The 16,837-nt window shown below is 38.0% G+C and overlaps 1 protein-coding gene and 1 long non-coding RNA gene across 6 annotated transcripts in view; one reads left to right on the plus strand and one right to left on the minus strand.

Moving 5' to 3' along the window:
• LOC108175368 (EGF-like and EMI domain-containing protein 1) overlaps positions 1-16,837 on the minus strand; it is a 707,491-nt gene that overhangs the window by 154,969 nt on the left and 535,685 nt on the right. The gene's annotated exons all lie outside the window — the stretch shown is intronic.
• Positions 991-10,735, plus strand: LOC127482897 (uncharacterized). Of its 2 annotated transcripts, none has more exons than XR_007908795.2 (3): positions 991-1,088; positions 4,520-4,633; positions 9,904-10,735. It is a non-coding gene; the product is annotated as an uncharacterized lncRNA (long non-coding RNA). The 2 variants fall into 2 exon arrangements; XR_007908796.2 differs by having other exon boundaries at positions 1,024-2,162.

Here is a 16,837-nt window from a genome sequence, read left to right on the forward strand (position 1 = left end):
TCCAGCCACCTATATGGAAGACTTGGATTGAGTTCTCAACCCCAGCTGTTGGAGGCCTTAGGGGAGGAAACCAGTGAGTAGGAGGTCTCTTTTTGTCTTTCCAGTAATTTAAAAGTCTGTAAGCACATAAGCAGTGTTTTTTATAAGGAATGAGGACTTTAAAAATCAAGACAATTACTAACTTCAATAAACATTTACTAAATTCCTATTATTTATAAGACACTGGAAAAGAGAAAAATAAGATATTCTCACTTCCCTTAAAAGAGCTTACACTGTGTGGGGAGATGAATAACACACACACACACACACACACATTATATATATATATAGGAAGAAATATAGGAGAAGATCAAGAATTAGAGAAAGAATAGAACTAGAAGAAAAAGGAGGTCTCAAAATTCTTCCAAGAAAAATGTGTGAAGAGCAAACTGGATTGAGTGCTGATAGGCTGAGAGGCAATAAAAAGGGCTAGTATTTTATGAGTATTTCCCTCTGCTAAGCATGGTTTCAGATACTTCACACATCTGTGTTCAGTACATTATGAATGCAAGATCCATTTCTTGGATAGAAAAATAGTAAATAGAGGTGAACTCTGAATATATTTGGAATTATTTAAGAAATAATGATAATTTTAGTATTCACTGATAATATTTATATCATGTTTATCATGAATATGCTCCAGATATATGTAAAAAATATATATATATACTTCTTAGATTGATTTTATTTATTTCAAAGGCAGTGACAGTGAAAGCAGGAGAGACCAAGAGTGAAAGAGAGTTTCCATCTGTTGGTTCACTCCTCAAATGGCCAGACCAAAGCCAGGAGTCTGATACTTCATCTCAGTTTCCCATATGGGTGGCAGGGGTCCAAGTACTTGAGAATTCTGCTGCTGTTCTTCCAGGCACATTAGCAGACAGCTGGATGAGAAATGGATCAGCCTATGTCATAAAGGGTGGTTTAACCAGATGCCTATGTCATAAGGGGTAGCTTAACCAGATGTACCAAAACACTGGCCACTGTTTCAGATACATTTATAAGTGCTTCACATACATTCATTCATATAATCTTCACAACAACTCTACAAGGTAGGTATGATTTTAATCTCCATCTCAAATATAAGGAATCTGAGATGGAAACTGCCTTCAAGGTATCCAAGCTAAGCGATAGAACTGGATTTGTGGAAACAGTACTTCACACTCAGATAGTCTGGCCTATGAGCCTATGTCCTAACCCCCTGCTCTACTGGGGAGGAAGAAAGGCCAGACTGTCTATGATAGCTACAGACACCAGAGCTTACAGACAAATAATAAAAAGAAGAGAACCCAGTTCATGAGACCATCAGAAACACAGGTGATAAGGAGACATAACAAAGAGAGATGAAGAGAATGAAGAGGACACAAGAGTTAAAGGTTAAGTGGGGCTTTGATTCCCATGGAGATGGGGGAAATGGCACTGCAGGAAAGGTGAAGCACACGCTGGAACTGATCCTTAAAGCTCGGCAAGCAGGCGTTGCGATCCAGCAAGGAGCACCCCAGGGATCTGTTACGGATAGTGAACACGACTTCGGAGCACAGGATCTGGTGGCACGAGTGTCTGGCTTCCAATCCTGACTTTGCCAAAACAGTTTTGTCACTCTAAGCACAAAATGTACTCCTCTGTGTTTTAGGTTTCAGGCAATTTATCATGAGATGGGCTTCTTACTAAGCTCCTTAAATGCATTATTGTATTTATTCTTCCCTCACAATATTATGGCAGATGTACAAATATCCTTAAATCTCAGATGAGAAAAGTAAGTATCAGTGAATTTAAATAACTGATGAACATCATACTGTGAGCTAGAGGGAACTGAGACTTTAACTGGTTCTATCTGATGCCATAATGTTTTGTACTATTATACCACCAGGTCGTACTGCTTGTCTAATAACCCAGTGACATCAATGAGAAAAAACAGGTCCTAGAATTGTATGTCCAACCCACAATTATGGGTCAAGTCATAGGAAGGTGGAAGGCTGAGGACAACTCCAGCAGGGGTGCTGGAGACCAGTCATTTAAATCGGCTACGTGTGTAGCACAGACCCCAAGGACACAGTTGGAGTCATTCCCCATGTTGTGAGCAATTTTTGTTTAGGGAGGCGAGATACACTGGGTGGATTGTTGAGGTAAGGAACATACAATAGTGATTTAGAAAGAATTTGATAACACCAGTTCGCTTCAAAATGAGAAAAACAATGAAAATGAATCTCCATTGTTTAGCCTTTCCTAAATATGGAAATTATATAGTTGTTCTTTTAAAGGTAGAGAAGGTATGTTGAAGTACTGGTTTGCAACTTGGGAGGTAGATTTTTTAAGAAAAGTCAAATTTTAGGGCACATATACAGAAATGACAGATCCTTTAATTTTTGGCTTGGAAAATGGTGAAGTACAAAAAGGTCAAATTGTTTCTAAAGTGTTATTGCAGCTTAACAAGTGCCATCAATAATTTCTATGTATAAAAGGTATTTCCAGATACACTAATATTGAAAACAGCCAAGCTAGGAAATTTTATTAAAACAATGGTAGATATAATTCATTTAGGTACTTGCAAAAGGTACAATAGGTCAATGAAGACCATTTGACCTTAACACTCCAACATGCCATTTATTCTGCTTCTGCATGATCTCTGTAATTATCAAAGGTTTCAGGAGAAAATTTCCTTACTTCAAATATCTCAAAAATAGGAAATGCAGGATACTTTCCAGCTCTGGACTGTTCTATCAGCAAGCCCCTGTTGAAAGGCTATTATGTATTCAAGGCACCATTCTAGGTATCAGTTTTTCCCTTAAAACATTTTCAAGCAATTGGGGCTACAGTTGTGGCACAGCAGATTAAGCTGCTGTTTGCAACAGCAGTATCCAACCTTTGAACACTGGTTTTAATCCCAGCTGCTCTGCTTCTGATCCAGCACCTTGCTAATGTATCTGGGAAAACAGTGGACGATGGCCCAAGAGCTTCAGCTCCTACCACCCACATGAAAGACCCAAACGTAATTTGTGACTCCAACCCCGAGCCTTGCAGCAGTCTGGGAAGTGAACCAGTGGGTGGAAGATCTTTTTCTCCCCGTCTCTCCTTTCTCTCTTTGTCACTGTGCCTTTAAAATAAAGAAAATGAATCTTAAAACAGAATTTTTCCAAAATCTGCCTCTTAAAGATTTGTCAAATTTGAATTCTTATGAATCATCTTTTAGACTTCCAGAATATCTCATAACTCTCCACCAATAAAATAATACTAATCTTGTTTCTCACAAGATAGACTGGTGAAACAATTTTCCAGAAATCATAGAAATATTTGAATTTACTGTTCTATTATTACCAGTGTGTTTATTTGAGTGGGTTGCCTTTAGATTTAAGTTTGCATAAACATTTGATGCCATAAGTAGTGTAAGTAATCCTTGGACCCTATAATTTTAATCAGTGAGATTGATTTTAGAGAAGTTAGCATGTATGGGAACAAAGATTTACTTATGAGAATATTCACTATAATTCTATTTAAAATAATGAAAATGTACAGATTTAAGTACCCAACATTAGGAAATTGTCATCCTGTGATTATAAAAACAACAGCAGACTATGTATTATACAATCAACTTTAAAATACCCTGGGTTCCAGTGCTACTGTCCCTGGGACCTATCACTTCCCTGCTGTAAAGAGTTGGATCAATCATTGAACCTCTACTGTGATCTATTTCCTCTTTTATGAAATGTGGTAGTAACAGTATGTATCTTATATAGTTGTGAAATTTAGATGAGACAATGCATATCAATGTACTTCACAGTAGTGACTAGCATAAAGAAAATTCTAAATAAATATACAGTTACTATAATGCCATTACTGCAATCATATAGTAGAAAATTAGACAGTAATTTTGAACATTGTGTGAACATTTTAATAAAGTCAGTTGTGAGACTGAAGTGTAATCCTGTTTTTAAAATGCAAGTAAAATAATTGAAAACACACACACAATATGCTAATAATTGTTATTTTCACAGGTGGCATAATGGGTGGCTCTATTATTTTGTAGTATTTTATTATCAATTTTTTGCAAACTTCCTTCAAAGAACATGAATTGCTTTTATAATAGAGTGTGTAAAGCCAAAACAATAAATAAAATGCAAGGCATACATTGATTCATGACAAAGTTAAAAGGGTTTTATTAGAAGTCTCTGTCATCAGTATGTCAATAGTTCCTGAGGCAAGAGATGCTAATGACACCAAAAAGACCACAGGGAGAGAGAGAGATGTGGAGGGAGACTCCATGTATTCAATATAAAGTGATAGGATTTGTGGTTGACGACATTAGGACCCGAAGTCAATATCTGCTGAAAACACAAAAGTTGCAATTTCACATTAAGACTAGTACTACTGAAGTACAGAATAACTGTTTTCTAAAGACCTGGAAATATACTGATTTTTACCTTGCATTAGATACTCATACCATGGTCCTGATTAAAGTGATTAATTTAATTGTGCTTTCGTTCAGGCTATTTTTACTGTAAGTTCAGTTTCAGAAGCCATTTCAGGATCTCATGGCAGAAGATAGGAGGACACAGTTTTGGAAAGATCTCCCAATGAAAATCCTCTGGATTCAAGATTGGTAAATTCTTCAAAATTTTATTTTGCATTTATATACTCCATTGTATGATGGCTATGATCAATTCCTTTCTCTTCTGTTTGACTGTGTGGTATTTTTCATCATGATACTTCTGATTCATACTTCAGTCCCTGGAGCATTGTAGGTGCTCACTAAATTTTGATGAATGAGGGCCGGCGCCGCGGCTCACTAGGCTAATCCTCCGCCTAGCGGCGCCGGCACACCGGGTTCTAGTCCCGGTCGGGGCGCCGGATTCTGTCCCGGTTGCCCCTCTTCCAGGCCAGCCCTCTGCTGTGGCCAGGGAGTGCAGTGGAGGATGGCCCAGGTGCTTGGGCCCTGCACCCCATGGGAGACCAGGAAAAGCACCTGGCTCCTGGCTCCTGCCATCGGATCAGCGCGGTGCGCCGGCCGCAGTGCGCTGGCCGCGGCGGCCATTGGAGGGTGAACCAACGGCAAAGGAAGACCTTTCTCTCTGTCTCTCTCTCTCTCACTGTCCACTCTGCCTGTCAAAAAAAAAAAATTTTGATGAATGAATGAATGAATGAGTTACAATGAGTCATTTAGTGTCATGGAAACCTAATTTTTTTTTTCTGCTTGTAAATTTCAGATGTAGGACTGGGTTACTTGGTTTCAAATCTTTTCATATAGTAAGCATTTTAATAAATGAAATCTGTGAACTCTGATATATTAAAAAGTTATAAGTGGAATCTTAGGGTGGGCATGTGGCCTAACTGTTAAGATGCCCTTGTCCTACATTGGAGTGTCAGAATTGGATACCTTGCTCCAGTTCCTGACTCCAGCTTCCTGCTAATGTAGACACTGGGAGGCTGAATTGACAGCAAAAGTAATCGTATTCCTGCCATCCATTTTGACTACGACCTTGTATAAATATTATCAGAGTCGGTGAACTCAAAAGGCTTCCATAGCCTTGGCAGTTCATGACAAGAGCCTAGGGTGATTACTGAGGCCATAAACAAGAGTGTCAATTTGTTAAGTCAACAACAGGAGTCACTGTGCACTTACTCCTCATGTAGGAGCTCTGTCCTTAGTGTGCTGTACATTGAGATTTAATGCTATAACTAGTACTCAAATAGTATTTTTCACTTTGTGTTTCTATCTGGGTGCAAACTGTTGAAATCTTTACTTAATGTATGCTAAACTGATCTTCTGTATATAAAGAGAATCGAAAATGAATCTTGATGTGAATGGAGGGGAGAGGGAGTGGGAAAGGGGAGGGTTGCGGGTGGGAGGGACGTTATGGGGGGGAAGCCATTGTAATCCATAAGCTGTACTTTGGAAATTTATATTCATTAAATAAAAGTTAAAAAAAGAAAGAAAATAAAAGGAAAAGGAAAAACTGATAGCATCATGAAAGGGATTCAGATAGATCTGGTATAAATTACAGCTTGGATGAATGCATGCATGGGAAAAAGTTATTTGAAGAGTTCATGGATCAGCATGGGGCAGAGTGGGGTGTTGTATGTCAGGGCTTGGGGAGCACCCGCTGGGTCCTGAACGCATGTTACAGACACTGGAAGTGGCCCTCTTCCTTGTGGTCCTGTCCCTGTGGTCTGTGCCAGTGCCAGGAGAAGGCCAGCCAGTCAGGACAGCCCTTTTCTTTATTTCATTCTTCTGATCCCAGCCTCCATCTCTTTCTCTCCATCTCCTGTCTGCTCGGAGATTTCTGTAGTTTCTTATTTGTAGTACATTGACAGCATGTCAGGACAAGTTTATAAGGAGGAACTGAGGCACAATGAAAGCATAAATCAGTAACAGATAACACAGAATACGCTTGAGATCTAGAAAAAGGAGAGGTCAGCATCACCCTTCCCTTCCTCTGCTTCATCCCGCACTTCCAGTGATGAGCAGATGGACTGCCTGACTCCATGCAAAGCTGCAACTCCTCTGCGAGTGAAGCAGACAAGTCTCATGCACATTCTCTTCCACTAGTGTTTTTGTGGACTGGATTGTGTTGACGGGAATTTTACACTCATTTCTTTAATGCTGCCACCAAAAGGTGGCTCCACAGCTCTGGTGCTGGTTTTCTTATTTATATTTAACCTTAATTTTTTGTGCTTTATGATGCCAAATTGAGAATAAATCACCTCTGGACTTTAAGACTCATACTTTTCATTATATCCTTGCTGCACTTTCTTCACTTCCATGGGCAGTGACACAGTGTCAGCAAAATCACAGACCTGTGTCTGTGGGCACCGCAAATGTCTTTCTCTCTGACACAATGGTTTTTCAGGGTGGTTTTGGATACTATTTAGGGTGAACCATGATTCATCTCAGAGGGCTGAACATTTTCTAAAGCCAACTTCTTGGCATAATTCATGAATTCATACTTTTATTAAAAAAGATAAATCAGTGAAATCTCAATCACTTTATAACTGGAAGCGAAAGTGAATATGATCCAAATATTTTCAATACATCTTGATAGTAAAAAAAAGATATGTAACAGCAAAGTCCAAAATATTAAATTAAGATAAAACTATTAAATCTGCTAAGATGATCTAAGGCAGATGTTGGAAAACAGTCACGCGCTCCTGTCTACTTTTATTCAGTGTTCCGTGATGACTGACTTCGAGGAAGAGAAGTGTAAGAACAAAATTTTAGCTAACAGCTGAACTAGCCTTTCAATTAAATTTATAATGAATACCTTCCTACTGGCAGAGAAATCACTCGTGTTCATTGCCAGACTAAAAGAAGGTGATACACTGAAGTTTGTTAACAAATGAAAAAAGTCTTTCTCAGATTTTGTTGGATCAAGATTAGATGACTAGCAACAGAATCTGCATACATCAACACTAAGCGAAGTTAATTGCTAACGTCAGCCTGGGCTGGAAGATACTCTCCTTTGAGACTATGGGAATCTCCTGCTAAGTGTACCAGGATACCAGCAGGAAATGATTCTGTCCATCTGATTTCATCCCAAGGGTAGCAAAGTCTTTTTATATAAAAAATGTTTACTTATTTATTTGAAAGGCAGAGAGACACAGAGAGATCTCCAATCCAGTGGTTCACTTCCCAAAAGCCAGGTTGGAACTCAAACTGGCCTCCCAGGTGAGTGGCAGGAACCCAACTACTTGAGCCATTACGTGCTGCAGCACAGGGATGTGTATGAGCAGGAAGCAGGAGCTGAGCCAGGACTTGAACTCAGACAGACATGGGATGCAGGCATCCCAAGTGGCAGCTTAACCATTTGCACCAAATGTCCATCCCTTAGTTTAGCAAAATCTTGAGAAGTTTGCACTATGAAATACATTGTCTTAGTTATCCACATAATTCTGAAAGCAAGAAATCTTAATATGCTATGAATTTTATTTTTCCCAATTCTTTCCAAAAACACAGTTATTATTAATGTAAGGTGAACTGCAAATTTTATAGGTGATGGGCATTACCCACAATGAAATTATGAATTTGTACTTCAGTCATGTAAATTCAGTCCCACCTGGGGTTTTGCTCAGGAAATTGGCTTCTGCTGCTTTCCATCAGTTACATTGAATGGCTGTAGCAGAGTGATACACAACTCAAAATATATGTGGTTGCTTAGATAAAACTTGCCTAAGATTCACTGCAAAGGACAATATTTTTATCAACTTCATTATAATAGTGAGGGTATTATTTTCCTTTAGCATATAACCAGGATACTTACTTTACCCCACCACTTTGCAGTGGTAAACTCAGTCCCAGTGACCCTCTATTTTCTTCAGAGGAAAGTAAATCCTAGGTTGCTTGAAAAACTGTCATTCTCTTTCAAGGGGCCTAAGGAAGATTTCTAGTCCAGGAACCCCTAGCATTTTCAGGCTGCATCTTTGATAGTGAGGAGGTGGAAGGAGGGAAGAACAGTGACAAAGAACCACGGCCCAGGGGACATGGGACGACAGCAGTGCAGTCAGGTTAAGACACATGGATTAGACCAGACAAGGAGAAAATGTTGGGAAGTTAGGAGGGGACATAAAAAACCTGAAAGATTTAACTTGAGAAAGAAAGTTGGAACCACAAGAGGCATGAAGAGTGGTAGTCCAAGAATTTCTATATATAAGAGGTACAGGGGGACAAAAACCCAGTCTTTTCAAAATGCAGTATAGTCTTGAAGCTGCATTTTTAATAGCAAGCACACTGTTTATATTTAGATTGCATGCTAGAGATAAATCAGGATACTAACATTTTAAGGGACAGTTTTATTTATATTTTACTTTGGACCATGAAAAACATATTTACATACTAAAAATATAATTATCAGTTTGGAGGTGTCATTGGGAGGCAGATGAGTATGATGGGATAATGGCTAAGGCTGTTGTCTCTACTGAGGAGTTGACATGCCAGAATTCTAAGTCTTTTAAGAAAATTTTCATTAAGTAAATAAAAAAAAGGTGAGAAGTCATTCTTTTTATTGAACCACTTTTATGAATGTATACAGTTTCTCTATTGAGACTATAGTAACAAAATAAATAGTGGAGAATAAAAACCCTTGCCCACCCAGCTTAGTTTTTGTTTTGAAGCCATTTCCAGCAAACTTTGGGATTTTTCATAAATTCTATGTGATACTGGATGTAACTATGAATTCTTGAAATCTATCACACAGAGCACCACCATGAATCACACTACTAAAGCTGACTACCCTCCTCCAAAAGAGAGTGAATACAAACCTAGAGCCACAAATGGTTTCAGAGACAAAAAAGCAACAGTTATTTATGAAAAGCAATGTGTGAAGTAGATTTCAGGAATAAAAAAAAAAACTATTGTTCCAACCATATGATCTTGTAAAATGGCACACAGTGCTGGGAAAAGTTTTATTGCTGTCAGTGTGCTGTCCCTTTGCAGTGGGTAACATGTCCGCACTGTGACTTCCATACACAGTGTCTGCCATCTCACTTCAGCTGGTGGTGTGGAAGGCACCAGTCCTCTAGTGTTCATCAGTGATCTGAATATATGTCAGCTATGGGCCCTGTTGTTAACAGAGCAAGAGCTGACAGCTTGAACGCTAGAAGAGGAACGAAACAAAATAAAACAGATGTCAAAAAAAAAAAAAAAATCCTGTTCTTGCTTGGACGTAACTAGCATGCTGAGGAATCAATTTTTGCTAAAGAGAATATATTTCTGTCTGTTTCCTACCTGCTCCTGAGGATCTTTGGATAATATATGTAGATATTATCCCCCTCTGCCACAAAAAACTATCATGCACAGTTTTGTCCCCAACTCAAAACCAAATATAAAAATTGTTATCTACAGCATTTTCATTCTAACAAAATGTGTTTCTTCCTTAGTGACAATGCTTCTCACATTTGGAGGACAATATCCTTCCAGGAAGTCAGAGTAATGAGAGAAAAATTTCGAGCTGCAGCTACAAACCACTGCCCATGCGTGTCCACTGTGCATATGAGACTACCCTCCACAAATGGCCTTTAAACTGCATTATTGGGAATATTTTTAATGATAAAAATAAGTCTCTAATATTATTTTATCTTCACCTCATTTACAGTAGAGGGCCCTGCAAACAGTCTTCATTTAACAAATTCTACTAATTGATTATCCAAGGACACAGCAGTTGAAAACTTATGTTGGAGGTTGAGAATGAGAGTGAAATAATTTATGAAACCAATTATAAATTAGAGAAGATAATAAAGAACCATTCAAGGCTATCAATTGTCATTTCTGTTTTCATCCATTTTGCATCTGTGAATTCCATAAGGGCTGTAACCCTATCAGGTTCCTCTCTGATAAAACACCACTGCCCAGCATAACGGACAAGTTGTGGTGTCATGGGTCAGCTTCATGGCTATTCGACCTATACAGTCTCAAAAGGACTTACAATTGGTTGAATGCTTTGCTATCATTACCTTGAAAAACTGAATACTTTTTAAACAAAGACCCTGTCTTTCCATTTTTGTACTCATCTCTATTAATTGTATAGCTGGGCCTTCACTCAGTAAATGTATTGCATGGTTAAAAACCAAATTAACAAAAGCAATAATTATCTAACTTGCTCATTCAAGAGATTCCAAAAATTTCCACTGTTTTTGGAACTCTTGAAAGTTAGCCACTATAAAATCCCTAAAAATTAATCCAGCCTAAATAATATATAGGTAGTATACTTTCCTATAAGTCATTTAGCACATGTACTTCATGAATGATTAGCAATATAATATTTAAATATTGCCAACCTTATGAGTGATTTCTATTTTAAAAAAGAATGAAAAGTATGGATCTATATGTTATCTCTATATATTTCAATGTAACATTTTTGTTCATATTTTCTCACCACATTTTGAGGTATCCTAGTCATGATTTTTTTTTTTTTTTTTGGACAGGCAGAGTGGACAGTGAGAGAGAGAGAGACAGAGAGAAAGGTCTTCCTTTGCCGTTGGTTCACCCTCCAATGGCCGCCGCAGCCAGCGTGCTGCGGCCGGCGCACCACGCTGATCTGATGGCAGGAGCCAGGTACTTCTCCTGGTCTCCCATGGGGTGCAGGGCCCAAGCACTTGGGCCATCCTCCACTGCACTCCCTGGCCACAGCAGAGAGCTGGCCTGGAAGAGGGGCAACCAGAACAGAATCCGGCGCCCCGACTGGGACTAGAACCCGATGTGCTGGTGCCGCAAGGCGGAGGATTAGCCTAGTGAGCCGCGGCGCCAGCCCCTAGTCATGATTTTTAAAATAGATACACATCAAGAGGAAAGGAGATAACACAGAAAGGAATGGCAATCTTATTCATTCAACATTTGGTAAATATTTATATTATTATATCAGCTGCTGAGGTCCGGAATAGAAAATAAAAGGAATTTTAAAAGACACATGAGACTCAATGATTGTTTTAAAAAATTGACAATCTACAAGGGAATCAAAGAAGGCAAAAAGGAAGACAAGAATGTGATGCTTCCAAACCACAATTAATATTTGTCAAAAGGCAAAGTGTATGAGTCAAATATTCACAAGTGAAGATATAAAGCAAAAAAGGTATGGAGTTGAAAGGTCTAAGATTACCTTAATCATCTACTGCTGGACTGATAATCTGATCACTCTGTTGAATGAGCTCAACTGAAGAGTAATGCACACTATAAAACTAAAGTAATTTGGGCAATGCGTTTTTTATATACATATAAAGAGGTTAACTGATGAGTAGACTGCACAGACAAAATATGCTTTATTGAAGAATTTAATGCAATGGTACTCCATAAAGCTCATAGGAAAATAAAATTAAAAATATGAATTTGGGGGCAAGCATTTGGCGTGGAGGTTAAGATGCTGGTTCAGACTCCCACATACCCTATCACAGTGGGTCTGTTACTTGCAGCCAGCTTCTGACTTCAGTTTCCTGCCAATGCACACTCTAGGGACAGTGGTGAAGACTCAAGTAGCTGGGATCCTGCCACTCATGTGGTATAGCTAGACAGAGTTCCCAGCTCCTGGTTTCAGCCTCAGCCCATCTCTAGCTGTTAAAGGCATCTGAGGAGTGAACTGCTAGATGGCTGGAGTTGGTCTGGTCTCCTTTCTCTCTCTCTCTCTCTCCCTCTCTCTCTCTCTCTCCCCCCTACAAATATACAAATTAAAAATGTTTTAAAAATATGTGCTTAATTTTCTTGGTACAAAAAAGTTTTTCATGATTCATGAAAAATGTATATTATGAAAAAAAAACTGCATGAATTTATAAAGAATTTTACAACAAAATAAGCTTCATTTTTATAACCTTTTTAATGTATCCTTTATTTTACATAGGAGGCATAAGCATACTGAATTAGAATTTTGAGCATTAAAAAAAGGTGCTGGAAAAATTGTTGAGGAAAGCATACAGCTATACATATAATTTAATTCCTTACCAAAATAAATTCCAAATAGGTCAAACACTTAAATCTAGCAAACTAAAACTATGGAAGTACTAAAAAATTATCTGTAAGCATTTTTCTACAAGCCAGAAAAGTGTTCTTTATCATTATTATTTTAAAAATTCCTTATTTATACAAAAGGAACAAATTTGATATATTTCATATATACAGTTTTAAGAGAATAATGATATTTCCCACATTACCTACTCTCTCTCCCTCACTCACACCCTTCTTTTTCCTTCCTTTCAGATTTGGATACTTTAAATTTGCTTAACCCTCTACTAAATAAAGAATTCAACAAGTAGTAAATACAAAACCACTATTCCTCAAGAGCATAGACGTGGGCTATAAACAAAAACCAAATCTCAAAATGTCAATTCCATTTATATATATTACATTTTTTGTACTCTGTGTATTAGCTACCACAAGTCAGGAAAACAAATAATACTTGTCTTTTTTGGACTGACTTATTTCACCATAATGGTTTCCAGTTGCAATCATTTTGTTGTGAAAGACAGGATTTCATTCTTTTATACAGCTCAGAAGTATTCCATCTTGTTTATATATATACACCACAATTTATTTATCCCATATTCAGTTGATGAACATCTGGGTTCATTATATATCTTTTTTATTTTTTATTTATTTATTTATTTATTTATTTTGACAGGCAGAGTGGACAGTGAGAGAGAGAGACAGAGAGAAAAGTCTTCCTTTGCCATTGGTTCACCCTCCAATGGCTGCTGCGGCCGGCGCACCGCGCTGATCTGATGGCAGGAGCCAGGTACTTCTCCTGGTCTCCCATGGGGTGCAGGGCCCAAGCACTTGGGCCATCCTCCACTGCACTCCCTGGCCACAGCAGAGAGCTGGCCTGGAAGAGGGGCAGCCGGGACAGAATCCGGAGCACCGAACAGGACTAGAACCCAGTGCGCCAGCGCTGCAAGGCAGAGGATTAGCCTAGTGAACCGCGGCGCTGGCCCATTATGTATCTTAACTATTGCTAATTGAACTGCAATAAACATGTAGTACAGAAAATTCTTTCATATGCTGATTTTATTTCCTTTGGAATGGAATGGTTGGGTCATATGGTAAATCTATTTTCAGATTTCTGAGGAATCTCTATATTGTCTTCCATTATGGCTGTATTACTTTACATGTCCATCAATATTGTATTATGGTACCTTTTCCCCCACATCCTAACAAGCATTTGTGATTTTTTTTTTTACGTTTGGATAACAGTCATTCTAACTGGGGTGAAGTGAAACCTCATTGTGGCTTTTTATTTGCATTTCCTTGATGGCTTGTGATTCTGAACATATTTACATGTGTCTGTTGGCCATTTGTATTTCATTCTTTGAAAAATACCTGTTGCTATCCTTAGAAAATTTCTTAACTGGGTTTTTTTTTTGTTATATCCTGGATATTAATCCCTTTTCAGATATAGAGTTTGCAAATATCTACTCCCATCCTGTTGGTTGCCTGAGCTTCTGGGGTCTTATCCAAGAAGACGTTGCCACTGCCAATGTCTTACTGTGTTTCTCCCATGTTTTCTTCTAGTAGTTTGAATGTTTTAAGTCTTAAATTTAGATCCTTGAACAATTGTGAGTTGACTTTTGTAAAGAGCATAGGGGTCCTGCTTCATATTTCTGGATGCAAAGATCCAGTTTTCCCAAAAACATTCGTTGAAGAGTAATTTTAGCTCACTTGTCAAAGATTAGTTGGTTATAGATGCATGGTTTATTTTCTGGGTTCTCTAATCTATTCCATTGGTGCACATGTCTGTTAATATGCCAGCTGTTCTGATTGTAACTGCCCCGTAATATGTCTTAAATCAGGTATTATGATGCCTCCAGCTTTATTTTTATTGTTTAAGATTGCTTTAGCTATCTGGGGCATCTTGTGATTCCATATGAATTTTAGGGTCATGTTTTTCCCCAGATCTGAGAAGAATGTCTTTGATATTTTGATTGGGATCACACTGAATCTATAAATCACTTGGGATACTATGTAAAGTTTGTTGCTAATAATTCTTCCAAGCCATGAAAATGGAAGATCTTCCTAATTATCTTTGTGTGTGTCTTCTATTCTTTATTGTTTTATAATTTTCATTGTAGAGAAAGTTCACATCCTTGGTTGAATTTATCTTAAGGCATTTAAATTATTATTTTTGTATAGAAAAAAAATATATTTTTAAACTTTTATTTAATGAATATAAATTTCCAAAGTACAGCTTATGGATTACAATGGCTTCCCCCCCATAACGTCCCTCCCACCCGCAACCCTCCCCTTTCCCACTCCCTCTCCCCTTCCATTCACATCAAGATTCATTTTCGATTCTCTTTATATACAGAAGATCAGTTTAGCATACATTAAGTAAAGATTTCAACAGTTTGCTCCCACACAGAAACATAAAGTGAAAAATACTGTTTGAGTACTAGTTATAGCATTAAATCTCAATGTACAGCACATTAAGGACAGAGCTCCTACATGAGGAGTAAGTGCACAGTGACTCCTGTTGTTGACTTAACAAATTGACACTCTTATTTATGGCATCAGTAACCACCCTAGGCTCTTGTCATGAGCTGCTAAGGCTATGGAAGCCCCCTGAGTTCACCGACTCTGATCATATTTAGACAAGGCCATGGTCAAAGTGGATGTTCTCTCCTCCCTTCAGAGAAAGGTACCTCCTTTGATGGCCCGTTCTTTCCACTGGGATCTCACTTGTGGAGATCTTTCATTTAGGTGTTTTTTTTTTTTTTTTTTCCCCAGAGTGTCTTGGCTTTGCATGCCTGAAATACTCTCATGGGCTTTTCGGCCGGATCCGCATGCCTTAAGGGCTGATTATGAGGCCAGAGTGCTGTTTAGGACATCTGCCATTCTATGGGTCTCTGTGTATCTCGCTTCCCATGTTGGATCGTTCTCTCCCTTTTTGATTCTATCAGCTAGTATTTGCAGACACTAGTCTTGTTTATGTGATCCCTTTGGTTCTTAGTCCTATCATTATGATCAATTGTGAACAGAAATTGATCACTGGGACTAGTGAGATGGCATTGGTACATGCCACCTTGATGGGATTGAATTGGAATCCCCTGGTATGTTTCTAACTCTACCGTTTGAGGTAAGTCAGCTTGAGCATGTCCCGAATTGCACATCTCTTCCCTCTCTTATTCCCACTCTTAGATTTAACAGCGATCACTTTTCAGTTAAGTTTCAGCACTTAAGAAGAATTGTGTATTGATTACAGCATTTAACCAAAAGTATTAAGTAGAACAAACAAAAAAAAATACTAAGAGGGATAACATATTAAGTTGTTCATCAACAATCAGGGAGAGGGATGATCAAGTCACCATTTCTCATAGTGTTCATTTCACTTTAACAGGTTTCCTTTTTGGTGCTCAGTTAGTTGTCACCTATCAGGGAGAACATGTGGTATTTGTCCCTTTGGGATTGGCTTATTTCACTTAGCATAATGTTTTCCAATTCGTAACAGGGATCACTTTTCAGTTAAATTTAAACACCTAAGAATAATTGTGTGTTAATTACAGAGTTCAACCAATAGTACTAGAACAAAAAAATACAAAAATGGATAAAGTATTACATTGTACATCGACCGTCAGGACAAGAGCTGATCAAGTCACTGTTTCTCATAGTGTCCATTTCACTTCTTGTGAATGATACTGATCTTATAAGTTCTTTCTCAGTCAAAGCATTGTTTGTATATGCAAAGGGTATTGATTTTTGTGGGCTGATTTTATATCTTGCAACTTTGCCAAACTCACTAGTGAGTTCTCATACATAGGATCTTTGGTTCATACATAGACTTTGGTTCTCATACATAGGATCATATCATCTGCAGAGATAATTTGATCTCTTCCTTTCCAATTTGTATCTCTTTGATTTCTTTTTCTTGTCTAATGCTTGTGGTTAACATTTCCAGAGCTATATTGAATCATAATGGTGAAAGTGGGCATCCTTGTCTGGTTCCAGAAATCAGTGGGAATGTGAGAATTTCCTCATTCAATATGATGCAGGCTGTGGGTTTGTCACATATTGCCTTGACTGTGTTGAGGTATATTCCTTCTATATTCAGTTTGCTTAAGGTTTTTATCATGAAAGGATGTTATATTTTATCAAATGCTTTCTCTGCATCTGTTGAATAAACATATGGTTTTATTATTTAATTTGTTAATGTGGTGTATCACATTTATTGATTTGCACATGCATACCAGGGTTAAAACCCATTTATTTCATTGAGGACTTTTTAATAGTTTGAGAAGAATTGTAATTCACTTTTTTTCAGTGAAGCTATCTGGCCCTTGGCTTTACTTTGTTAGGATGGTTATTACTACTGAGTCAATCTCTGCTTGGTTCTTGGTATAT

Source organism: Oryctolagus cuniculus, chromosome 4, assembly GCF_964237555.1.
Source record: "Oryctolagus cuniculus chromosome 4, mOryCun1.1, whole genome shotgun sequence".
Lineage (NCBI taxonomy): Eukaryota > Metazoa > Chordata > Mammalia > Lagomorpha > Leporidae > Oryctolagus > Oryctolagus cuniculus.